The sequence below is a fragment of the Protopterus annectens genome, chromosome 2.part1 (assembly GCF_019279795.1).
Source record: "Protopterus annectens isolate FY-2018-M chromosome 2.part1, PAN1.0, whole genome shotgun sequence".
NCBI classification, from domain to species: domain Eukaryota; kingdom Metazoa; phylum Chordata; order Ceratodontiformes; family Protopteridae; genus Protopterus; species Protopterus annectens.
The window spans coordinates 236893550-236918936 of record NC_056729.1 but is presented as its reverse complement, the minus strand read 5'-3'; the positions used below and the strand labels follow the sequence as shown (position 1 = coordinate 236918936).

The 25387-nt window shown below is 36.8% G+C and overlaps 1 long non-coding RNA gene across 1 annotated transcript; it reads left to right on the top strand.

Annotated features, from left to right (window-relative positions):
• LOC122794005 lies at nt 1-24396 on the top strand. The gene is made up of 3 exons (XR_006363604.1): nt 1-83; nt 19664-19699; nt 23786-24396. It is a non-coding gene; the product is annotated as an uncharacterized LOC122794005 (long non-coding RNA).
• Nucleotides 24397-25387: the final 991 nt, after the last annotated feature.

Here is a 25387-nt window from a genome sequence, read left to right as displayed (position 1 = left end):
GCTAGCTACAGCAGGCTCTCATCCGTGACGACCTGAAGCGAAGAGTGGTCGGGTAGGCCTTAGAATGGTGGGGTATGGAAGAGGTGAGTGGTGCTCAGTTACAGAGGATGGTAATGATAACTTGTGTTCAGTCCAGTCACGGGGGGGTGGTGGGTTGCTGTGTCTTCAGTTTGCATAGTATATATATATATATATATATATATATATATATATATATATATATATTATTAAAAAAAAATGATTTCGGTATTTTCTTGCTGATGGTGTACTCTGATCATTAGGGGGCTGGTGTGTTGGGGTTTTCAGAGTTGTTATGGCTGCATTGGGTTCGGTGTAGTTGCCTTTTACCCTGGCTGTGTAGCGGGGGTTTTATTGCTGTTAGGAGGGTTGCATCCTCTAGTTGGGAGGAACTCCATTAAATAAAAAAAAAAAAAAAAAGAGAATAAAGAAACTTAAATTTCATTTTGGGAGGTTTGGCATGGTTGCTGATCTGGCTGTTGGAAAGGTTGCTGTGGGAGTCTGCACGCATGTTGCGGTGGTTGCGTTGGGATTATTTCTATGGCTTCCAGCTTTCATAGTAGGAACGGGGGCAGGAATTTGGGGAACATAATGGCAGGGCAAGTCTTGCTGCCTGTAGTAGAGTGGTTTCGTGGGTGCTTGGAGCTGGCCGGCAACGGCCGCGACTGACGCTCACGACGCGCTTTGCTTTGACTTGCGTTGGTAGAGACAGAGGTGTTCACCCTGGTACCAGGTTTTGTGTCTGTTAACTTCACTACTAAACCACGTCAGACTGTTCTTTGGGTGAGGAGCAGTTTTCTGGTGCTCTAAACCAAAATCACAGTATTAACAAATACAAGTTTGTGTTTCATTAGACTGAGCTATTGAGAAACTAACCAGTTTGTAGTTTCCTTCTTCTTAAGCTCAATTTATGATAAATGTAAAACTGCCATCTTGTTGTTGGTCCTTGCTGGCAGGATTGGTTACACAGCGTGTGCGTACAACCCATTCAGTGGTTAATATTAAAAATTAGTTTGTGGTCCTGGCATCGCTGGGATGGCTTGAGGGGATCATAACATGTATAGGAGGACACTGTTAATTGGTTAATTATGCACATTGGCATTATTTGGTTAAGTATGTACAAAACTAATGATTTACAGACATAGAAACTCACTCAATGGTGTTTCAGTTTGCACCCCTGGAGAGTTGGGTGTTTGCATAGAGCCTTAGCGGTGTTATGAGTCAGTGAGTATTGATGGCAGTGCCCTTGTTAGCTCAGATAGTACCCAAATGGTGGAGGTATGTTTCGCGGGCTTTGAGTTTGTTGTCAAATAATGGGTGATGGACGCTCAGCTGCATTATAGCAATGGCGGCTGTGGTGAGTGGAGGTACTGTGTGGACACTCTATAGCAGTATGGCATTATTTGCTTAGTTAATTACGACAAAGTCTGACTTTATTTTCATTGAAAGCGGTTACTTCGGCTTCTTTCTTCTGGGGCAGTTCTCTGAGGCTGGGTGATTTTGCGGGCTAGGGATCTCTGAGTGAAGGTTGTTCCCTACACATGTGCGGTGTAGTGGCAACAGTTGTCTTAACGATATGGACTTCCTTGGCATTACATTATTTGTCCCTGTGGATTTATTGCACCTCAGTAGGCTATATTTTGTACAACTTGTGCAATGTATATAGAACGTTTTTTTTTTTTTTTTTTCTCAGCATGGCTGACAAGGAGGAGTGGGGAGGCATGTGGTAATTCTGAGGGGGTTGGGATGTTACATTGCGTGTTCTGGTTTAGGTTGGGAAGATTTGTATTGTTTTAACTTAGTTGATTGATCGCTGCTGGCTTGAGGGTGGAGCGGATGATCACGGTGGTTCATTGCTGTGTGGCAGTGAAAGTAAGATTTCTGCCTCACATTTCTGTTATACCATTATTGTTTGCTGTCAAATCACTGGCAAATTGTTGATGGTTCAATGCAGGACAGTCATTTTAGTTTCAGATTTCTAATCCCCATAAGAAATTCATGCTAACACATAACATGCTATTCAATCAGTTTCTACAGTTGTAGGAGTGATACTTAAAAGGTGTGCCTTTTTGTTACTTTGCACCAAGTTCTAATGTATGCCATTTTTAGTAGTGGCTTTGACCAAATCTGTCATTTGATTTGTCAGAAGATTTGACAGGGGGACATCTGTGTTTTGTGAACAATGTGAATGATGTGATTTGACAGAAGGGCAAATGGGTTTATAATCTGTTTAAATTTAGTTTGTGAACAGTTGTCCGTTGCATATCTAGTGGTATGATGATTGCTGGCACAAGTGGGAAATGTATAGAGAAGTAGGACCTGTTTCTATTTTATATTAAACAGTATGGATCTGTTAAGCTTAGTTCTTGCAGTGGCATGAGTGAGGCTGTATGATTTGGTGTCATTGAATGTGTCTCTCTCATTCGGGTTATGAAAAGAGTATAATTTCTGGATGGGTGTGTACCATTCTGGATATACATGCTACTGCAACCTGTTCTATCAACCTTTTAAGTTTGTAAGAGGAATATTTAAATACTACTTGATTGTATTTTGTAAGCTGCTGGTCAGTTATTAGGTTTGCTGCATTGTGTTCATTTATTCCATATGGGGTTGGGGTTTAGTTTTAACTTACTCGACTCTTAACAATTGTACCTCCTTGAGTGTGGTTATACAGCTTTACAGAGCACAATCATTGGCTAATTGGTTATCATGTAAGGGTACTGAAGTAGCTAGCTTTGTGAGAGTAATGGCAGTCAGATATGTTGAGGGAATTAGAAGTGACTCAGCGAAAGTACCACAACGTTTGGATAATCATTCTTTTGTTTATGGCAGAAGTTATAGTGAAGCCTTAGGCTGTGGTCAGAAATACTGGCAAGCATTTGAGATGTGGACTTCAGACCATTCAGAAAATTGTAAGAGGGATATTTAAATACTACCTGATGGTATTTTTGTGAGCAGTTACATGGTTACTAAGTTTGCTGCATGGTGTCCATTGGTTTGCGTTATGTTGGTTAGTGTGCATCATTTGGAGATGGAAGGTTAAGAGCTAGGCAGATGGTTTTACACTACAAGCTAGTCTGACATATACAGGGTGCTAATTGATGTGGTTTGGAATCGCAAGGTTGCATGGGGGTGGATATTGATAGGTCCCTTTGTGTGGGGTTTAGTTTTAGCATACTCATCTGGTATTTAAATTTATTTTGGGCAGTTAGGGTCATTGGAAGCATAGCTGTAGTTATGGCTGTTTTGTCAGATGTGAGTGGCGATAGTACATTCCTTTTGTTGGGCAGGTAGACTTGTCCTTGAAGATGTCGTGGAATGTGTGTTATGTATTTTGGATGATTTACATGTCTTTTTCTTTCTTGCAGATGTAGTCTTGGAATGCTGTGGCTGTAATTTGGAAAAGGAGGATATAAAGTGGAGCCTTCTCTTTACATATTAGAGGGTTTAATTTGTCCTTTTATTTTTAGATGGTGGTGTGTTGAGTCGCAGTTGTGGCAATACACAGTGAATTTACAGATGATGGAAGCGGTGGCAAGCGAGGAGATTACACATGGGGTGCACAAGTGGGCAACAGTTACTGACGGAAGTAAGTGGATTGCAAAGTTGAGTTTGGTAGAGGATTTTACACTGCTAGTCAGAGAAGGACAGGCATTTGAGTTCGTGTTGAGGTGGCAGGGGTCCTTGTCAGTGCCTCCATGTTAATTAATTATTGGTATGTGTGCACATAGGATTTATTGTTTTTCTTTTCTTTGCAGATTGCTGAAGTGCAGAAGACATCATGCAGTGGATTGAAAAGGGGATTTGAAAGGTGATGTTTTGATAGGATGGATGTTCTTGCCTCTGGAATAGGGCACAAGGAGGGTCTGAGTAATCATCTTAGTAAGGCATGTTAGAGCTCTGTGTTTAATTAGTGAGAGCTGATTATTGTGTTGGTATAGGGGGCAAGTAAGGAAGGGGTAGGTAGGGGTGCTAAGGGGAAAACCGGTGGGGGACGGTTATGGGGAGTGTGGGGATCATCCATTTGTTGAGCAGTAGGTGGGGGAAGGACCAGTGAGGTATTTGACAGGATGCTGGAGTTGGTCCTAACAGGTGGTATCTTTGGGGTGACAGATTTGTCCCTTGAGTAGGTAGTGTTTGTCACATACCAGGTTAAGGTTTTACAGAATAGCACAAGGATCATTTCACTTGGGGTTTGGGTGAATGCTGTAGATAGGGTTTTAGGAAGCATGGTAGGTAGTTAACTGTCGGGGTAGTTTTTAGAAACTGGGTGCGTTGTGACAGGGGAGTTAGAAGGTTTAAAGGAAGCTTGGTTGCAGGATAAGGCAGCGGTAGGACAGGTCTTAATTATCTACTAGTGGTATAGGTAATATAAGGAAAGAGCTCTCGAGGGGAAAGGCCAGGGCCAAACAAGAATTGAAAATGGTTTGTTAATGAGTGAATTGGGGATGTTTATGGCTGTGCATGTAGAGTATTTTGTTGCTGAGCATAGGCGAGTTTTCAGGAACTAGGTCAAGGGGTGCTGGTTTTCTGCCAGCTAAGGTAGGACATTAAAGTTGGAGTTAGACTGTTCCCTATGATAATGGAGTTGTTGCACATATAAAACAGGGTAGTGGGTGGGCTTAGCTGATATGCTACGGTTAACAGGGTCTTGGGTGTGAGACTTGCTACTAGTTGTTTGACTAGGTGCCGTCCTGAGTTCAAGGGGTTATAGTTGGTGGTTTTGTTGTAGTTATAGGCTGTCAATACATTCAGGTTGAGCCATGATTTCATCTTTGAAGGCAGCAGGCTAAAAGGTTATGTGTTCTCTTGGTGTGGATGTTCCGGTTTTACAGCCGGGTCATGGTAATTCTACTTTATTTAGTTTCATTAGGGTGTGCCAGTGATGCATGGCAAAGGGGTCTATGACGGGATTATAAGGTGCTTTACAGATGATGCGTACATCAAATGATGTTTGGCTTGACTGTTCCCTTTATGGGAAGTAGTGGGTTGAACAATTTTGGGGAGAAGGGAGGGGGAACAGCCTGGTCAGGCTGGTTGGCAGAGAAGAGGGATAGGCTTGCCCTCTTCTGTTCCCTCTCTGATGTCTGGATGTTCATTTCAAGGATCTGGGGAAAGAAAATGAGTAGTTGGAGGAAGCTTGTTGAATAGATAAGCAAGCTGAGGTAAGGATGGTGCTTATTTGGTGGAAGGTAATGCAATGGATGGTGTATGAAGTGAGTTGGGATGCTGCTTCATAAGTAAAGTAAGCGAGCAGAGGTATGGACCCTGCTTATTTGGCAGGGTGAGTAGGTACGCTGCTCTGATTAACATTACAATGAATGGAGGATGAAGTGAGATGGGACACTGCTTCATAAGTAAGTGAGCAGAGGCATGGACGATGCTTACTGGGGCAGGTTGAGTAGGTATGCTGCCCTGATTAGCATTACAAGGATGTTATGCTGTATCTAGAATCAATGATATCATGAATAGTTGTAATTAATGAACTGGTGATCAAAGCTATGTTATGGAAATTTAATAAAGGTGGTCAAATGTCATTTGGTGTGATGTGTGTTATTGAAGGGGACCGGGACAACATGTTTGATCGTGTCTCTGTCTATGAAGTGAACAACATACTTCTCAACCTCTCAGAGCAAGAAATCTGGACAAAGTCATAAATAATGGGGGAACAAGTCCCAAAAATAGGGACAGTTTTTAAATATTGCTCTTACAAACTTAGAAAGTTGATGTAGTAGCAGGTTTTGCATTAGTATAAATTTTCTGAATCTCTGATGTCAGTCATTATTTTCTGATTTTAATCCTTAATGATTGACTAAATTTTGACAGAAAAACACAATTTTATGAGAAACAGACCAAAAATATGAGGTGAAAAGCTGTGTAGTTGAGAAGTATGATGAACAGCAACTAAGTACAGCTAAGAAGAGAAAAAGTAATACAAACATTAATAATTTTAAACTGGGTAATATTTTCTCTTGGCTGAAGTCAAAATATTCAGAGAAGAAAAATATACACTCAGTGACCATTCTGGCTTTGGTGGTAGTACCCAGGACATGCAATGGTCAGGAGGACCTCACCAAGTATCTCTTCCTGCTGTTAGTGATGTGAATTTCATTTCGGCTCTTGGGCCTCTGGATTTTTGCATAACTTCTTCGGGATGCCTCCAAACAATGAGATGGCCAACACAGCCACAGTCACAGCAGAATCAGATGCATAGAAGGAGGACACAGTAGAGGCAGGCACTATTTTGGCCTGGTGACTCACAGTCATTCCAAAATCAGTGGTGTGTAATGTATATATATATATATATATATATATATATATATATATATATATATATATATATATATAAGTTTGAGACTGCTAGAGACATCCTTGCCCATAATATCACTAGTTGTTTATTTACAGAAGGTGGGCTCTCAGTTTTAAATAAGGGAATGACTTTTTATACCATCAAGTTGTGGTGACATTTCACAGACTCTGAGCTTTGATTGTTTTAAGAGATTTAAATTTGAAATTGTTTTTTTTTCCCCAGAATGGGTGAAGATAATGTTAATAGGAATACCTTTAAGAGGAAATTTACATTTATTCCCAAAGTAAACATCTAGTTTCTAGCCTTCAAAAATCCTGTGAGGAAGACCTCTCTCTCTCTCTCTCTCTCTCTCTTTCTCTCTTTTTCCCTCTCTATCTCTCTCTCTCTCTCATATATATATATATATATATATATATATATATATATATATATATATATATATATGTGAATATTTTATGGGAGGTAATGCCAATTACAGACATGCATATTATAATCTTACTAAGAATGAGAAGCAAACACTGCAAGCATTAATTATGTGTGATGAAATCATAAATAAAGCAGTCAACAAAAGAAGGACTGTTATAGTAATGGGTAAACATTTTTATTTAGATAGGGTAAATGGTTTGCTATTTGACAGTGAAACCTATGAACATTAATAGGATAAAAGCTGAACATACTACTTATGTACTGACCACTCTGGTATATGATATATACCTGCATGATGAATTGTCTTTAGATATGTTTAACTTTTTTATGTTTCACGCCCTATTAGTCCCATTTACAATGGGTTACCTAAAATTCATAAAGATCTTTTAAATCCGCCAGTGAGATGTATATTATCTGCTAGAGGATGGCTGGCAGTACCAATATCCTGCTTCTTGGAAAAGATATTGAATGGGACTTTATAAGATTCTCCAAGCTATATTACAGAGAGCAGAGATTTTTTACAACAATTGTTTATGTAGCATTCAATGAATAAGGAGAAGGTATTTTTGTTAGTGATTTTAGATGCTGATTCTCTTTTCACGGTGATACTGAATGCATATGGCATTGTAAGCGTTAAAAAATACTGTGGCAACAGACAACAAGGTCTGCAGCTTTTATAAACACAGTATATAAGTTATTTATAGTAGTTTGAGAAAATCATTTATTCTATTTTAATGAATGTTTATATTTGTAGAAGAAAGGGGTGGCAATGGGTACCCCAGTTGCTAATTTTATTTATTTATTTATTTTATTTTACATTTGTTAACCGGGCTGGTCCAGCTGGATACATGTCCATTTTCAGTGGAGGCCCGAGGAGAAAAGCTCCACTATCTACTACATGATAATTAACAGTAAATTGTCAAATACATACACATATTCACACATGACTGACAGTATGATACAGAATATTTAGGAATAGGCAAGGAAAAGCTCTACTATCTACTACATGATAATTAACAGTAAATTGTCAAATACAAACACATATTCACCCATAACTGATAGTCTGTTACAGAATATTTAGGAATAGGCATGGAGAAAAAGTACACAGTGTAATGGATATACAAGCAAACACAGAACTTAGGACATTTGTATAAGATAGAAAGAGGAAGGTAAAAGGGATAGTGTTGTAGATAGAGTAACAGAATGGATAGAGTAATATAGTAGAAGTTGGTTATTAAAAAGAGGCAATGTCAAGTCGATTAGGGAAAAGGTACAAGATAAAGAGGGCATGTCTTAGTAGTACAGGTATTGTTAAAAGAATAAAATAGGAAAAAAGAAAGATATGTGTATAGGAGATGGGAGCCATGATAATCAGCTGGGGTAGTCACAAGAGCAAAGCCAGTGGTTGGTTAGGTAGTGTTTTAGTTTAGTTTTAAATATAGAGATGGAGGTTTGGGATGTTAGGTTGGGAGGAAGTAGGTTCCATTTTTTACCAATTGAGTTGGAGAACATAGATTCTCCTGCAGAATTTCTTGATTGAGAGGTTTGAATTAGAATTTTGCTCGAAGAGCGTTTTTTAGGTTGTTATAGGGCTGGATAAGGGTGGAGAGCATAGGAGTGTTGCCAGGGTGGTGCAGGGCTTTCTGGGCTATAGAGAGCTGGTAGTATAGAATAAGGTGAGGTAGCTCTAGCCATCCAAGATGGCGGAGGTTTTTGCAGTGGTGTGTTTTATATGGGGAGGATGTGGCAAATCTGGCAATGTTATTATAGGCTGATGTAAGTTTATTGATGTTATATTTAGTTAGGTTTGTGTAAATAGGGGAAGCATAAAGTAGCGTAGAGATGAGATGCGTTCTGGCTATGGTAGTTCTTGCCTCAGAAGTAAGGAAGGATTTGATTCTATACAGTGAACCTAGTTTTCTATTAGTTGTTTTTATAGTTGACTTGATATGTGAGTCAAATTTGAGTTGGTTGTCAATAGTTATGCCAAGGAGTTTGGTCGTTTCATCTGGGGAGATAATGGTACCATTGTTTGATGTAAGAGAAAAGTTAATAGGGGATTGGTGTGTAGGTTTGAAGAGAAGCAGTTTAGTTTTCTTAGGGTTTAGAAGTAAACAATGATTAGAGAACCATTGTTCTATGGTTGAAAAAGTTTTTTGGGTAAGGAGGTGTAAGTCATCTTGGTTGGAGGCAGAACAAATGATGGTAGTATCATCAGCGTATTGAATGCAAGTAGATAGGGGTGACATGGTGTAGGTCATTGATAAAGATGGAAAATAGAAGGGGACCTAGGATGGAGCCCTGAGGAACCCCTAGGGAGGATGGTAGGAGCTCTGAAAGATTATTGTTCCATAGCACTGCTTGTTTCCTATTCTCAAGGTAGGAAGTAAACCAGTTAAGTGCAATACTATCGAGAGAGATGGATTTAAGTCGGTGCAGGAGTAGTTGGTGGTTCACCATGTCGAAAGCTTTAGATAGGTCTACAAAGAAGGCTGATGAAGGTAGATTGTTGTTTAGGTTGTGATTAATGGATTCAATAAAGGATAGTAAGGCTGTGGTGGTGCTATGGTAGGGACGAAATCCATGTTGGCAGTTAGCTAGCAGATTATTTTGAAGGAGGTGATTGAGTAGTTGTTTATGGATACACTTCTCCATTATTTGTGCAATGGGAGAAAGAAGTGCAATAGGCGTAGTTTGAGTATTCAAAGGAATCCCCACCTTTGAAGAGTGGGATGATGTGGGAGATTTTCCAGAGTGAAGGTATGGTACTTTCTTTAATGGTTCTGTTAATTAGTAAAGAGATTGGATATGCAACTGCTTTAGCTCCAAGCTGGAGATATTCTGCTGGGATTTTGTCGGCTGAGGGAGTGGAAGGTTTAAGTTTTTGAAGTAGGCGTAGTATATATGATGTGGGTATAGGTTTGAGATGAAATGGTGGTGGGGTACAGTTAGAGGTGTCTAGTAAAGAGGGTCAGGGTTTTGCTGGCTAGCTAGATTGAGTATTGTAGAGGTGAAGAAGTTATTAAAGGCATTAGCAGTGTTTAAGGGCGAGTCAGGGTGGGAGCCTATTGGGCTAGGAGTTTCTATTTTGCCAGGGGATAGTAGTGAGTTTATTGTATTCCAGAATTTCTTTGGCTGGTGTTGGGAGGAATTTTGTAGCTGGATGTAAAAATCCTTTTTATCTTGTAGGATGGCTAGTTTAGTCAGGTTTCTTTTTGTTTGTAATTAAGGTGGTCAAGTGAGTTTCTAGTGGTTCGCCATTTAGTCCAGGCTTTGTTTCTACTAATCATAAGTTGTTTAGTGTTTGTTGAAAGCCATTTTGCCGTTCTAGATTTCATGCGTATAGAGCACATGGGGGCATGCTGATCAAGAATGGTAAGGAAGGTGTGGTTGAAGTGGTTAACAGCGTCATCTAATGGCAGGGTTTGCAAAGGAGACCAGTTGACTAGGCTTAGTTCATTTTGAAACTGAAGGGGATCAAAGATTTTTTTGTTACGACAAAAACGGATGAGAGGTGGTTTGGCTAGAATAGTTTTGTGTCTAATTATGTATGTTAGTGAGTGGTCACTAAGGTCATCTGGTAGTGTTCCTGAAGTGTATTTTTGGTGGGGATTGTTTATTAGGATCCAGTCAAGTATGGTTTCTTTATTGCTGGTTTTATTAGTTCTAGTTGTAGAATTTATGGTTTGATGGAAACCATATAGGTTGATGTGGGTAGTTGGATAGGTTTGTTTACATGTGTTCCAGTCAATGTTAAAGTCACCTAATAGTATAGTTTCTTATATCTCTAATACATATGCTAACTTAGTACTGGCTTTATGGCAGATGCACTATGTGTTAGAACACACCAACCCATTTTTAATGTGTATTTTGCTTTATAAAAAATTTGTAGATTATATTTTTTTAACTGTGGGATGGCAGTGAACAAGATTTAGATGATTTTACATTGTTCAGAGAAAGAATTGTTTGCTTTTTAAAATGTAAGAAAACAATCTGAGCAGCTAGTATTAACTTTTTTTGGCGTTAATATTACATATCAAGATAAAGCAGGTATGGAGAAATATGTACCTACATATAATGAATATGCACCCAAACACATGTTTTATTGCTATGAGACAGATGCTATGGGTGACTAGGGTAATCAAAGATAAAACAAATGCAGAGAAGCAGATGATGGGCCCGAGGAGAGATTTTTCTCATAGAGGTTTCTCTGAAAAGATCATAAAAAGAATGTGGTTATTACATTAAGAAATGAATGGCTTCTGACACATCCTATTCAAAGGAATGGCAATGTATGACTAATAAGTATAAATGAGTCTTTACATATTCTATTTGGTAACCATTTGAAATGTTCGGATCTGATAGAGGGAGTCCTGAAACACGAAGACTGAATAGATAAAACAGACTTACATATACAAAGTCCAAGATGGCCATTTTTTGGAATATTCCCTTTTCGCTGAGGTATTGTGACCTCAGTGTTGGTATATATAAATTTGGGCCTGTGTTGGTTTTCCCCCTCCACCACCACGGTGGTGCAGAAGGGCTTTCCACCTGCATAAAAGAAGTTTAAAGGAGAAAAGATATGTTTGGGATCTGCTCCTCTCCAGAGTTTCTGATCTTTTTTTTTTCTGTCTGCTGGTACTCAACATTTCAAATGCCAACCATATTATTTACTTTTATTACAGACACAAAATCAAATCTACAAATAGTTAAGAAGCATTGGTATATCCATAAAGGAATACATTTTATACATATTAACATAGAAAAAAATACCTTTGGATATAGATGCGCTTGTAACTTAAAACAGTTATTATGCTACAAAGAGCAACATAGAGGTGTTCCAGATTGTTGTTGTATTGCTAGCTGCCTAGTATAATTCCTATGAAGTGACCTAAGAGTGGTTCTCTGTTATGTGAATTTCAATACGACACAGTCTTATCTATAATCATGGCCACAGAGGAATGACAAAGGAGGTATGTATGAGTGGCAGATATTCTTAGAGAATCACAGAGGTATGTTTTCAACTAAAAGACACCTGAAACACTAATGTTAGACATTTAATTAAATGATTGGAATAATCTGTCAACTACATCACTGCTATTACAGCACAGTTTTATTTCCATTGAATATTAATACTCTTCCTCCTGCCTGACAGTTTAGGCCTTTCATCAGATTGAGCTGCTTTAATGGAAACGTAAAATTAATGCAGTAACGAAATATTACCCTCTTATTCAGTGTTCCTGTCCACCGCATTATACTATGATCATAGCGAGTTTCATTGCAGCTTTTTATTTTCATAAATAAGAAATTAGCTGAAGGCAATCAAATAATGTTGCATTTATTAACTCTACAAAGGCAGAATTAAAGGGGATTAATTACTAAAAGACCAACCATCACATACAAAATTAAGTAAAGTAGAATGGAATTGTAAATTTACTCAAGTCTAAAGTTCCAGATGTTTTGCAAATAAAGCAAGGACACTGACAGTAAGCATACGATGTACAATTCCATATAAAATCTAAGGCTTTCCTACATACACATTTATGATGCTAGAGAAACAGCATTATATGACTTATCTGTTAATTGGGTTAGAGAGCTGGTCTTTGAACACCCCTTCTAGCCACCCAGGCCAAAACTGTAAGAGCAAATGCCATATCTGTGGCAATTTATAGATGCCAGTTAATCAGTGTGATATATGGAAGAAACTGGAGTACACAGAAAAGCCCTTCACATACACAAAGGAAAACTATAAACTTTACAAAGACAGTGACCGGTGGAGAGAAATGACACCTAAAGCAATATAGCTGAAACAATTTCAAAGGAGCAACTGTGCTGCCTGTGTTAACAGTATGACCAGACTGATCCTTAACTTTAATGGACAATCCATTAGCAGCAATCATCAAAATAAGTTATTTCAAATGTGAGCAGTAATATGAGCAGAGTTCAAAGGTTAGCATTCCTGTACTAATGAAGGATGGCTTAGCCTCTCCATCATGACACGGAACCAGATTGCTCAAGGAAGCTAAACATGGTCATAGCCAGCAGAAAGAGCTGTTAAATTATGCACCTAGGTGTATAGTATAAATGGAATGTTGGCATATGCAGGTAGTCGACAAGTACACTAGATTAACAATCCATAGCTGGGGGAATATTCCCTTTCCTTGGGGATTGTGTGATCTCAGAGTTAGTATATACTCTATATAATTAGCATGGTGTGTAGGGGGTGCAGACCCCTGCAAAAAACAATGGTATTGTTTTGTTGTTGTTATTTTGCACATGGTGAGGAATTTCTTCATGTATGCACAGCTACTTGTCGACCTTTATTGGTCAACATTCTTCCAGTCGATATTGTTAATTTGTCAACCAAAGTAAGTAATTGTATGTACATATATATATATATATATATATATATATATATATATATATATATATATATATATATATATATATATATAGGGTTTACAGTCAAAACGTCTACATTTACATGCACGACAGCCTCCTCCTCAAACATGGTAGGAACAACAGTCGGAATGTCGATGTTCATATGTACATCCATTTAGAAGGACGTTCACAAGGCAGTGACTTACAGCATGCTTGTCAATGGGAGATTTACACATTAATATCAACAGAAATTGTTGACATTGTTGCGTCGACCATACAACCTAATTAATATGTATGAGTCGACATTATTTGTCGCTGAAATCACCATTCGCGTAAATGATTTTCATGTTTTTGATAGTAAACCATATATATATATATATATATATATATATATATATATATATATATATATATCTGAGTTCTTATTATAAGCTCGAAGGTCCTGTTCAGGGAATACAAGAAGAGCAACACAAATTTACCAAACCACCGAACGCTGTAAACTGCGAAATTTAAAATCACGAATCGTCATACTCGGCCAACCCCACCACCCACGACATACTACCTACCCAAACAAAATAAATAAACCACATACATACATACACTATATCTATGCACTTACCTTAACCAGCACCCTAACCCTAAGGTCCGTAACTAACGCACACTTACCCTATAGAGATATAAGCAAACAAAATAAATAATCCACACACATGCACTTAACAAAACCTTAATTCTAACTCTAAATTAAACCTTACATACATTACCTATCTATGCACTTACCTTAACCTGCACCCTAAACCTAAGAGCTAAGGTCCGTAACTATCACACACTTACCTTACGGAGTTATACCGCAGCTGGGCCAACTATGACGAATCGACATTTTGAATTTCCCAATTTTGAACGTTCTCTGTTTTCGTGGTTCACGCAATATGGGTTGCATATTCGCTGAACAGGACCTTCGAGCTTCTAATATGAGCCCATATATATATATATATATATATATATATATATATATATATATATATATATATATATATATATACATGTTTGTGTGTGTGTGTGTGTGTGTGTGTGTCTGTGTGTCTGTATGTATGTTTGCAATATATATATATATATATATATATATATATATATATATATACACACACATATTTATTTATTTATTTATTTATGTATTCATAAGGGTCTCATTCAGAAGATTGGCTCGATGGAAAGTTGAACTTCATATGGTATGATACACTTCCTGAGATGTCAAAGCTTTTGAATAGAGATCGCGGCACAGTGGGGATTGGGGAATTTACCCTTTTTTCCACTATAGTGCGATCTTGGTATATATAATATCCAGGGAAGATGGTGGCTGGAGGCTGGAGGGGGACTTGCATCACTGCAAAAATGTAGATTTATGTTGTATTTCTTCATTCAACTTTTCATAAAGTCTAATACATTGTCTCAACCATATGAAGTTTAACTTTCTGTTGAGTCAATCTTCTGAATGGAGGCCATATAATATATATATATATATATATATATATATATATATATATATATATATATATATATATAGATATATATATATATATATATATATATATATATATATATATGGGTTACCTTCATTTCACTGACAGCTCATTTCACTGACAACCAAATCAGCAAGATCAATTCACTGAAAGTTCATTTCAGTGAAAACTCATTTCACTGACAACTCATTTCACTGAAACTCATTTTGTCGACAGTTATATATGGCCTGCTCCCCACTGTAGTGCAATCCTGGAGTTAGAATATATAGTAAAGGGGGTGTGGGGGGCATAACCCCCCCCACATACTTTAGTTGTATATTGTTTTCTTCAAAACAGTTATTCATTGCACTTGTAAGTATCCATCTGTATAAATTAAAATGTTTATAATATATGGGTGGCTTCACCCCCACACCCCCTTACTATATATTCTAACTCCAGGATCACACTACAGCGTGGAACAGGCCATACATAACTGGCGATTAAATTAGTTTCAATGAAATGAGTTTTCAGTGACGTGAACTTTCAATGAATTGGTCTTGCTGATTTGCTTGTCAGTGAAATGAGCTGTCAGTGAAATGAAGGTAACCCATATATATATATATATATATATATATATATATATATATATATATATATATATAAAATAGCTGCTTTTTGTAATACAGAGATGGGGAAAACACGTGACTGCTCAACTGGCATATCCCTTTAAAATTTAGGTAGAAATTGTCTATGCAAAATTGTTTATTTCAATGAAGAAAGAATACACACCAGACATCACAAAACTTTAAAAAAGGAGAGGTGTCAATAAATTACACTGCCCAAATATCAGATAACAACTTATAGGTGTTGATTACATGTAAATTTCTCTATATCTAAATGGTCAGCTAAGCAAAGAGCCTATTCAGTTTCTGATGAAGAAGGAAACATTTAACCAATTATGATTAAAAGTGTGTGGATTCAACTTATTGTTTTAAACAATTTTTGAGACCTTCTTCAGATTAGACAAACCTGTCAGAGTGTTAACGTTTTTGATACATAATGGTATCTCTTATTCTGTTGCTACTAGAGTCATTTTCTAAGTTTCTACATTATAATACTGATTTACTGATTTGTCTTACATGTTTGAAAGACCACCAGAAACAAAATAAATAACCACTTCTGATTTCCATAGCTGTTCATTTTCTAGTTGCAATGAGTTACATATCTGAGTTCAAGACTATAAGCAAGCTTTTTTTTTTGAAGGAAAGAGCATCTCTAGGTATGGATATTTACAAATGTTAACCTTCTGATTAGTCCAAGCATTACTTATATATTTTCAGTATCTTGGCAAAATAATTGTTATCCCACTTAATATGTCAACCCCTAATTTGTAGAAGTAGATTTTAAGACAGCTGTTTACCTTCATAAGTCAATGATTTTACTGTAACAGTGACAGTGGTTAGTGTAGCTGCCTCCATGTATTCAGCTCACTAGTTCATTTCCCACCTCTAGTTCCTTCTGTTTAGAGTTTATGCTGGGTGTTGTAGGGGTCTTTTGTTTTCTCCCACCTCGCAATTAAATGCAAGTAGATGGAATGACAATGGTTCAATTTGCCCATAGTGTATGTAGCATGGGGTGCATGTGTGTGTGTGTATGTGGGGGGGTGGGGGGTTGCATCCACTACAGAAGTGGCTTATATTCCTCATTCCTGTCAGGATAGGCCCTGGCTTTCTAGACTAGGATATAGCTCCCCATCACCCTGTCATATAAGTAGGAATTTGACAATTAGCTCTGTTATGCATAACCATGCACAGCATAAATATTATATCAATTACTGCAATATCCTTCTCAGGAGAAATACTATGGGTGAAGAAAACCAATATAACAGTCTCAGATATATTTCCCCTATGTGGAACCCACAGCTTGCTAAAATGTGCAGATACTGTTCAGTTTCCTTATAGGCCGAGCTAACAGCAGCAGGGCTTCCATGTTAGCAAGTAGATACTGCAAATGTTTATTTGAATTCCTGCGGTAGAATGGATGAATACAGAAGCTGCAAATACTTATTGACCATTTTATTGTACAGGTAGAGCAACTCTCAACACATAACTGATATATGTGTAAGCAGTCGGACAGGCATTTCCTTTTGACTTAAATAAATGTGAATGTTTACTTTATTAAAAGTAACAAATTAAAGAAGTCGTGTATGAGCATTTAATCTGATGTATAATGGTGTAGTAGGCATGACAGCGGTACTAGAAAGGAAAACTACTAAATGCGCAGTCACCTGTGGCCTAGATGCTAGAGGCATCCATGATGCTCAAAGACTGTGATTATGTGAAATGATGTCATTATACATTCTAAAACATATGTACATCTACAAAAGTCATAATTATGGTTTACTATTGAAATGTCGAACGGCACTACATCGACTGTACTATAGTAGAACACGGAAGTTCGAAAATAGTAATGTCGACGACAAAAAAACAATCTAGGACTGTGTTTTAACATGGGTCAAGGTAGGGGAGATGTTTGTAGTTCTGAATAATACTGAACACCTACCTCGACCCATGTTAAAACCATTCCTAGATTGTTTTTTTGACGTCGACATTACTATTTTCGAACTTCCGTGTTCGACTATAGCATTCCTAGATTGTTTTTTTGACGTCGACATTACTATTTTCGAACGTCCGTGTTCCACTATAGTACAGTCGATGTAGTGCCGTTCGACATTTCAATAGTAAACCCATAATTATGGATATTATAAACATTATTAAATAAATTAACTGCATGGGAATCATACCCACACTTATAAGGACAACAGTTACTATGCCAACTTAATTATCCCCATGAGGTAATTGTCACAAGTACTTGGTTATAAAAAATATGTATCTGATATATATGTGACAAAGGTATATCTAAAAGTTCCATAGGAATTCTCAGGTAAATATAGGAAAGTGGCACTTACTGTAGGGATCTATAGGGTACCTCTACACCTTGTCATCCCTTCTTTGAAGCTCCTTTGCATCCCTCTGATGCAGGTAATCATAGCGGTGATGAACCTGCACTCCAGTGCAGTAGATACCTGTCCATCTTCAGTGCTACCTCATGCTCTGGTTCCATTCATCTATCATGGCAAAGTTCATTGGCCTGGCCCTCATTTGATGCTCCTCTCCAGCATACAAAGTCAATATCTAGATAGTCTCCTTGTCAGTCCAGTCGGGTGGATGGACATGTCTCAGCCTCCTCATAGTAGCCATCATGATCATCAAATGAAAAATGCCTGAAAAATGCAAAAACAGAGGTTCACAGTTAGCAATGCTCTGATTGTAAATCTATCAAAATCAATATTTGAAAGTGGTGCTAATGACATGTTATTACATCTTTGGTAGAAAATGGGCACATGCCACACATGATACCATTTATTGATACCTATTGGGTGTTTACGCAGTACATCTGGGTGTTACAGTGCATGTAGCTAATTTGCACAGAGGTACACAAATGAGATTCCAAAACCTTGAATTTTAATGAAATTCATTAATTATGTATGGCACAAATAGTATTTAAAGGTGGATGTACATTAGCTGCACTTCATTTGGAGTGAGAGGTACATTGACAATTGTTAACATTTCTGTTTTGGAGATTATTACATCTGTTAAAGTCAGTCATTTCCAAAGGTAACTGTTTAAATTAATTTTCACTCAAAATATGATCATTAAAAGATGTTAAAAGTTACAGGACTGATGTTTGACTGACATTTATGCATACAGGTGTTGATATTTTAATTCAGTATATGAAAGGCAGATTTATGGAATATCCACAATTCTCACTGGTACTTACCTGCACTCTGTGGTATAATGACATAAACCTACACATTCTGACACAATCCGTATGTACTATGTTATGTTGATATTACAGATATTTCTTAATTCATATTTCCTAATAAAATTGTTAAAATGTGCTGTTGCTGTTATGGATATTGTTGTCACTTCTTGCTCAGTATACAAAGGATCAATACTGTCTGTGGCCTGCTTATGCATCTTGAGGTTTGCCGACTCTTTCCATATGTTGTTCAATTGTTAAGTTGTGTAATATAATAATGTGAAATGCATGCAGACTTCTGTGGTGTGATACTGTTGTCTTTCAACCTCAATAAAACATATATGTGGTGTGAGGGGTTCTATTCCCACATGTGATCTCTAAACTTATCAGAAGTTGATTTTATAAATGTTATACATGAAGGCATTATTACTTTTTATATGTCACGTTAGTATTTGTTATATACAGTGTTATACAGACCTTTCCACTGCAAAGGAATGCATACTGTTTATGCTGACTTATGCTGTCTTTAGAAACAACTGCATACATGTACTCTCACAGGAATATTATCCTGTGCATACCACTGTCATTCATATGGCCAACCATTCTAGGGATGACAACTTCTCCCCACAGGAAAATGAAATAATAATGGATGCCTCTGGCAATCTGGACAGAGACTCCTTGGCCATTCTTGTGATACAGTTTGGAGACATGAAATCTGGATGTACCTTACAAACATGATAAATGCAATTGGAGGTCACAATCAATCCCATGATGCCTGTAGATGACACTGCTCAGACACGATCCTTCCTGCAGCCATAGATTAAGACATTATGAGAGATTGAGGGTTGCCACTGATGGAGGACCACCATTAACTCCCCCGATGTGACATCACAATATTTCTTGCTTCACGGCTTACAGCAAGAGGTTAGTGACACATACCCAGAGATCGGATTGAAGCTGGAGTTCAAGGCCAAACATGTATGTCTTTCTTTCCATAACATGACAGGGTATAGAGACAATCACTGCACATTGCTGTAGCTTGCATATTTATGTATTATTTTTGATTTACAGCAGCAGAGATAAGCTGTGCACACATATACACATAGGATGGGGATGATAAATATAAAATTAGTGATGTATTCATATGACTGAAATACAGACAGAACAGTCCAAACAATATGTGTAACACTGTTTGCATTAATATTTACAGGTCCATCTACTTTGGGAATAAACTATGGAATGGCAGGTTAGTGTCTCCATACTGTTACTATGATGATTACCTGTTATTGCCACAGCCTCATCTCATGCCATTGTTGTTTATTTTCATATTGCAATTTCCCTAACATTGCACACTACAGGTTCAACCAGTGAGTGCCCGCATTGTGCAGGTTCAAGTTCAGACAGACCAGCTATGTTAAGACAAAATTGTCATAACTTGCGTCAGTGTGTAGTACACATGTGACAAATGACATTTATGTCAGTATTTTTCAACACAGGCCAACCTGGTATATAGGTATAGCAATCTTCCCACTGAGTATCTGCAGCCCCTGTTACTGTGCTGTACTGTCAGTATTTCTTTTGCTACACAATTGACTGTGTTGTCTTTCTTTTTACCTTCCCACTGCAGGATCCATAGTACAACCCACATTCTCTACAGCAAGACTCTGTCAGTCGTATGTTATTAATTATGTTTCATACTGTCACTGCTGTTACTCCTGTTCTTGTCCTCCATCAATACTGCATCCTTTATTCCATTCCTTGGCCAGTCTGCGTTAACTTCATCAAGTGCTCATAAGAGTGGCATTGCATGTCAAACCTTCTGTATGATTTTAACTGTGTTCACTTGGTTAATGGTGGCAATGTTATGATTACTAATGTTGTTTTTCCCATTGGTACATTCAGTTCATCTCTCTTCACTATCTTCCCATGAGGAATTGTCAGGTTTATATTCCTCACATATGTCATGTATGTTGGCTGCTGGATTCCTAAACATGCAGACAACTCAAAATATTTTTAAGTAACATCACAGAAAGTTTCTTAATAATTATTGAGTTTCTAGGTGAGTTCTATAACTGTGAAGGAAGAATAGGCTTTTGGTTCAGCCCAAGCAAATGAAAATAAGGGTCTATATTAGAACATCGAAGTTTCAAAACTTCGAATGTTCTAATATCGAACCCTACTCAGCAAAAGCTGAAAACATCGAACATACAGAACAGCAAATTTTTTCCTAGGGAAAAATTTGCTGTTCCAAAACACATACACACAACACAAGCACACCAAACAAAAAGCAATCCACACACATACACCTAAAATCTTACACCTAACCCTACACTAAACTATACACACATGTCTAACTACCCATTTACCTTAACCCAAACCCTAACCCTAAGGTCCATCACTATCGCACACTCACTTCACCCATGCCCTAACCCTAACTCACCCACCCCACCCTAACCCTCACATCAACACAATTGCACACTTACCTGACCCGTGCCCTAACCCTAACTCACCTAACCTGCCCTAACCCTCACGTCCACACAATCGCACACATACCTAACCCACAACCCTAACCATAACTACCCTAACCCACACTCAATCGCACACTTACCTGAACTCGACCCGTAATTTTCCACCACAGCACTGAAAATACCGAAGCAACAGAAACAGACAACCAAATTCTTTCCCTAGCAAAAAATTTGGCTTTCTTTTGCTTCGATATTTTCAGCTTTTGCTAAATAGGGTTCGATATTAGAGCATTCAAAGTTTTGAAACTTTGATGTTCTAATATAGACTCAAAAATAATGCATGCTGGTGTATATAGTGTCAAACATTTTGTATACCTTATGGAGAAACTATGCTTGGAATATGTGTCAGTAAAGACCTGGGTATTTTAATTACTCCAGACATATTTTTCTAGTCATGTTAATTCAATTTAAAAAAAAGCTCTTAAAGTCATGAGAATATTCATAAAATCAGTATCTCTCTGAGACCAAAATAATCTATTTATTTTATATAAGTAATGAATACATTCAATTTTGGAATATATCAATAGTTTCTGCATGTACTCTAAGGCAAACTAATCAGTACAGAGATAAAATACTAAACAAATTATGCCTGGAGAAATCTAAGCTAAACTGACAGGGGTAAGAAATTAAAATGATGTCATATATACATGAGAGGTAGAGCAATTGTTACATACAACATTTATAATGATGAGTTCCACCAATCTATTTTCAACGTTTCCTTATCTACTAACTTAAGATCACACATACATAAACAATGTACCATTTTGCCATAAGAGCATGCACAGCAAATGCTTAACAATTGTGGTTTCCAGGATTTGGAATAACCTACTTCTTAATATTAAATTATCATCTACTCTTTCCTCCTTTAAGACCAAACTTGATACTTGGATTGGGAAAGATGTATATAACATCACTTTTAATAAATCATTGTTATTCAGCACCTTTGGACTTGAACACTGCTACAAGAATCCAAGAGAAACAGTTGTCCTATAGATTACATATATTGCTTTGAATGTTATCCATTTTCAGGTTATGTTCCTGAAATGAAGACAGAGTTGAAAGTCTCTTTTCATGACAGTTCTCCATAAGAAGCCAGATTACTAAGGAAAGACATGTTGACAGGAAAATTCCATCTTTTGCTTGATATTTGTTTGCAACTTTAATATTTCCTGTTGTAAATATGTCTTGTTTTTATAGGCTATTTTCTTTGTCAATTCCCGGTCGAGTTATTTATTTATTTTTCAAAAACAATCATATTTTAATTTTATTTTGGGGTTCCTTAAAGGTGCTGTCACTCAGTGACCATGTTGATTCTCATCTCATGGTTGAGTTGTATTGCATTTTGAACTCACGTCTCAATCATTTTCAAAAGTCCTTCTACCTCACCCATCTGTTGGGGTGTTTCCTTTATGACCAAACAGCATTAAATGCAATTTACTCATACCTAACTAGATCTATCATTGAACACAAGTAGCAACTAAAAATGTACAGCTCAATATATTTACAGCAATACAAACACAAGCAGCAACTAAAAATGTACCGCTCAATATATTTACAGCAATACAAAAGACCAAAGAGGTTCCGCACTAAGAAAATCATAGGACCATAGAATCTACATTATACTGAAAGATTGGAAACTTTTTACTTCATCTTTGTTTCATATAGGCTGCTGCTCATAGATCTTTCTCTAGCTTTCTGTATTATGAAAGACCCTGAGATTTTCAATTTCATTCATGGCTATTATACCAATAATGCTACAAACACCCACACTAAATACCTTGCACTTTCCAATGAGCATCATTGGTGGCATGATGGATACCTTACTTAGGGCATTGCTCCCTGTGGAATAGACCCCTTTACATATTAAACAAAATAACTCTCTGGTAACCTTTAAGTCCAAGCTCAGTGAATGGATGGTAGATTATAAAAGTACACCTGGGATTTGTGATAACTTTAATTCTAGAAAAATGAATAATCTCATATTCTTGGGTTGTGCGATTAAGGTACTCAATGGATAATTTGGCCATAAATACAGTATGAACCTTTGGACTTATTAACCTAATATATTAACATCAATCTAATAAATAATGCTTTCTGCCACTGATGCCATGCCTTACCATGACAGATGGAGAGACAGACTGACAGATAATTATGGACAGACACGCATGCAGGCATGTAAGCAAGTAGTCAGGCATATAGGTATTTGTTAATATGGTTTCTCAGACTGTAGGCAGCTACATATAGGGTGCCTTTGGAATGTATTTTTTATGCATGGACCATTAACTTTAATTAGCATTTCATTTTGCAATTAAAGAAATTTAAATATATACTACAAATAAATACATAAATAAATTGTGAAAACACACATTATATGCTTTGCAATCTGTATTTTACTGACAGAATTTTGCAGCAGGATGTTTCTCTGTTCACATTCTAAGAAATTGCATATTAGAATGTTGTGCAAACATTATTCAAAAGCATCTTTGTTTTCATCAAGGAATCTATCTGAAAGTTTACTTGTCAAAAATTGTACACTGTCCATTGCTGCTATAAGTACACTTAAGAAGTACAAATCTAGTCCCTTGCACCAAGCAACATATTATTTGACAGATGAACAATATTTTAAACTGTGATTTTTATATTTGTATGTAATTTGCAGTAGAACTGAAAACTAAACAGAAAGAAGTTTTGGAGCTCTGGCCACATATATCATATTTCTTTGACATACTGCATTTTGTTCTGATTATGACAGCATTTCATGAATAAAGCAGTTGGAGAATGATTGATAAATCATACAAACTTCCCAGTTTATGTTTCAGATGTCTTGGAAGTGAGCTTAAAGCAGAAGGTGACAATTATCTCTTCATTGGGAGTGAATCAAAACAAACAAAAGCTGCTAAAATGAAATGAGTAATTATAGCTTTCTTATCCATTAATTAAGCCGTGCAGCCCATTGCATTTTTCTGATGATGAAGTCACATTTTGATGGAGTAGCATGTCTACAATAAATGTTGAACTGTTTCTGTATGAAAATATCTATTTTCTCATTCCTGGCATAGTATGTCTACATTAAAATGTGCACTGTTTCTGTAAGAAAATATATTTTCTTTCCAACCTGGTTGACTGTGCGCAGGGGCTTTGCATTCCTTCTATATGTATTTATTGTGGTCATACATATGATGTTATGGGATCTAATGTTCATCGCTGTTAACTGAATTCATTAAAGTCTCATCACTTTCTGTTTACTTCAATTATAAATGAGTTCTGATTTACTTTGACAAGGGAACAGCTCTTCTCATTTTACAGTGTGCAAAAATGTTTCACAACTGTCTTAAGACCATAAGAATACATTTAAGGATTTTTTATTGCAGTCTGCACCAAGTTAAAGCATGCTAGATCCATAACAAAGGGACCAAAACATTAGGGGGATAACTTACCATATGCTATTCTTGTGTGAAATAAATGTACTTTCCTTGACCGTTTATATTATTGGATACAACAGTTATGGTTGCTAAAGGTTTTGTAAGACAAAAAGCAACATTCTCATAAATGATACATCATACTGCATTAGTATGTGGTAGACCTGTAAAACATTAAATAAGTCACAGATAATAGAAGAGTAGTGACTATAGGTATCCACACATTGCATTAGATTACACAGAATGTTTCTTTCTATCTATTACTATTTAATTACTAATGCAATGCTTTGCATATAATACGGATGTTATTAGACGTATCAGAGTTATTCTTTTACAGTTTTACTATCCTGTGAATTTACAACACGCGATTTGCCAATGAGACACAATATGTCAGTTTTGTTGATCGGTACTATCACTAAATTTAGATTAGTTACAAAAGATAGCTTTAGAAATGAGCAACAGAAAAATTGCAGGTATTCCATAGTTGCTTGTAAATGAATAACAATGTTCATGGGTGGTCAGGACTGTAGTCTTATTTGCATGATTTGAACCAATTAAATAGTTTTGTTACAAACAATATAGCAGCACTTGTCATGTCTAATTTTTAAGTCTTGCTGTGGATTTCTTTAGGTATGAAACCTTTGCCTCAGCTTAACCTGCATGTGATTTTATTGCTCTTTTTGTAACTATTTTAATTTTGTTACTGTACCAGATGTTCAGAAAAAAAAGGCAGTTGAACTACAAAATTATCATTTACACTGTATATGCCTGTTACTTAAGTTCTGTTGTAATCTTAAGTTCTCTTAAAATTTTGAAACTTGTATTTGTACAGCTATTTTAAAACTCATTTCATAGAAATGCTGTAATATTGAAAGTTTTAAGAGGTTATGTCACTCAGTAGAAATGGTTATGGATATAGACTACTTAATTAGCTACAAAGCTTGAAAATTATTCATTTTTTTGTGAAGTATCAGCCTTTCATAGAATTGT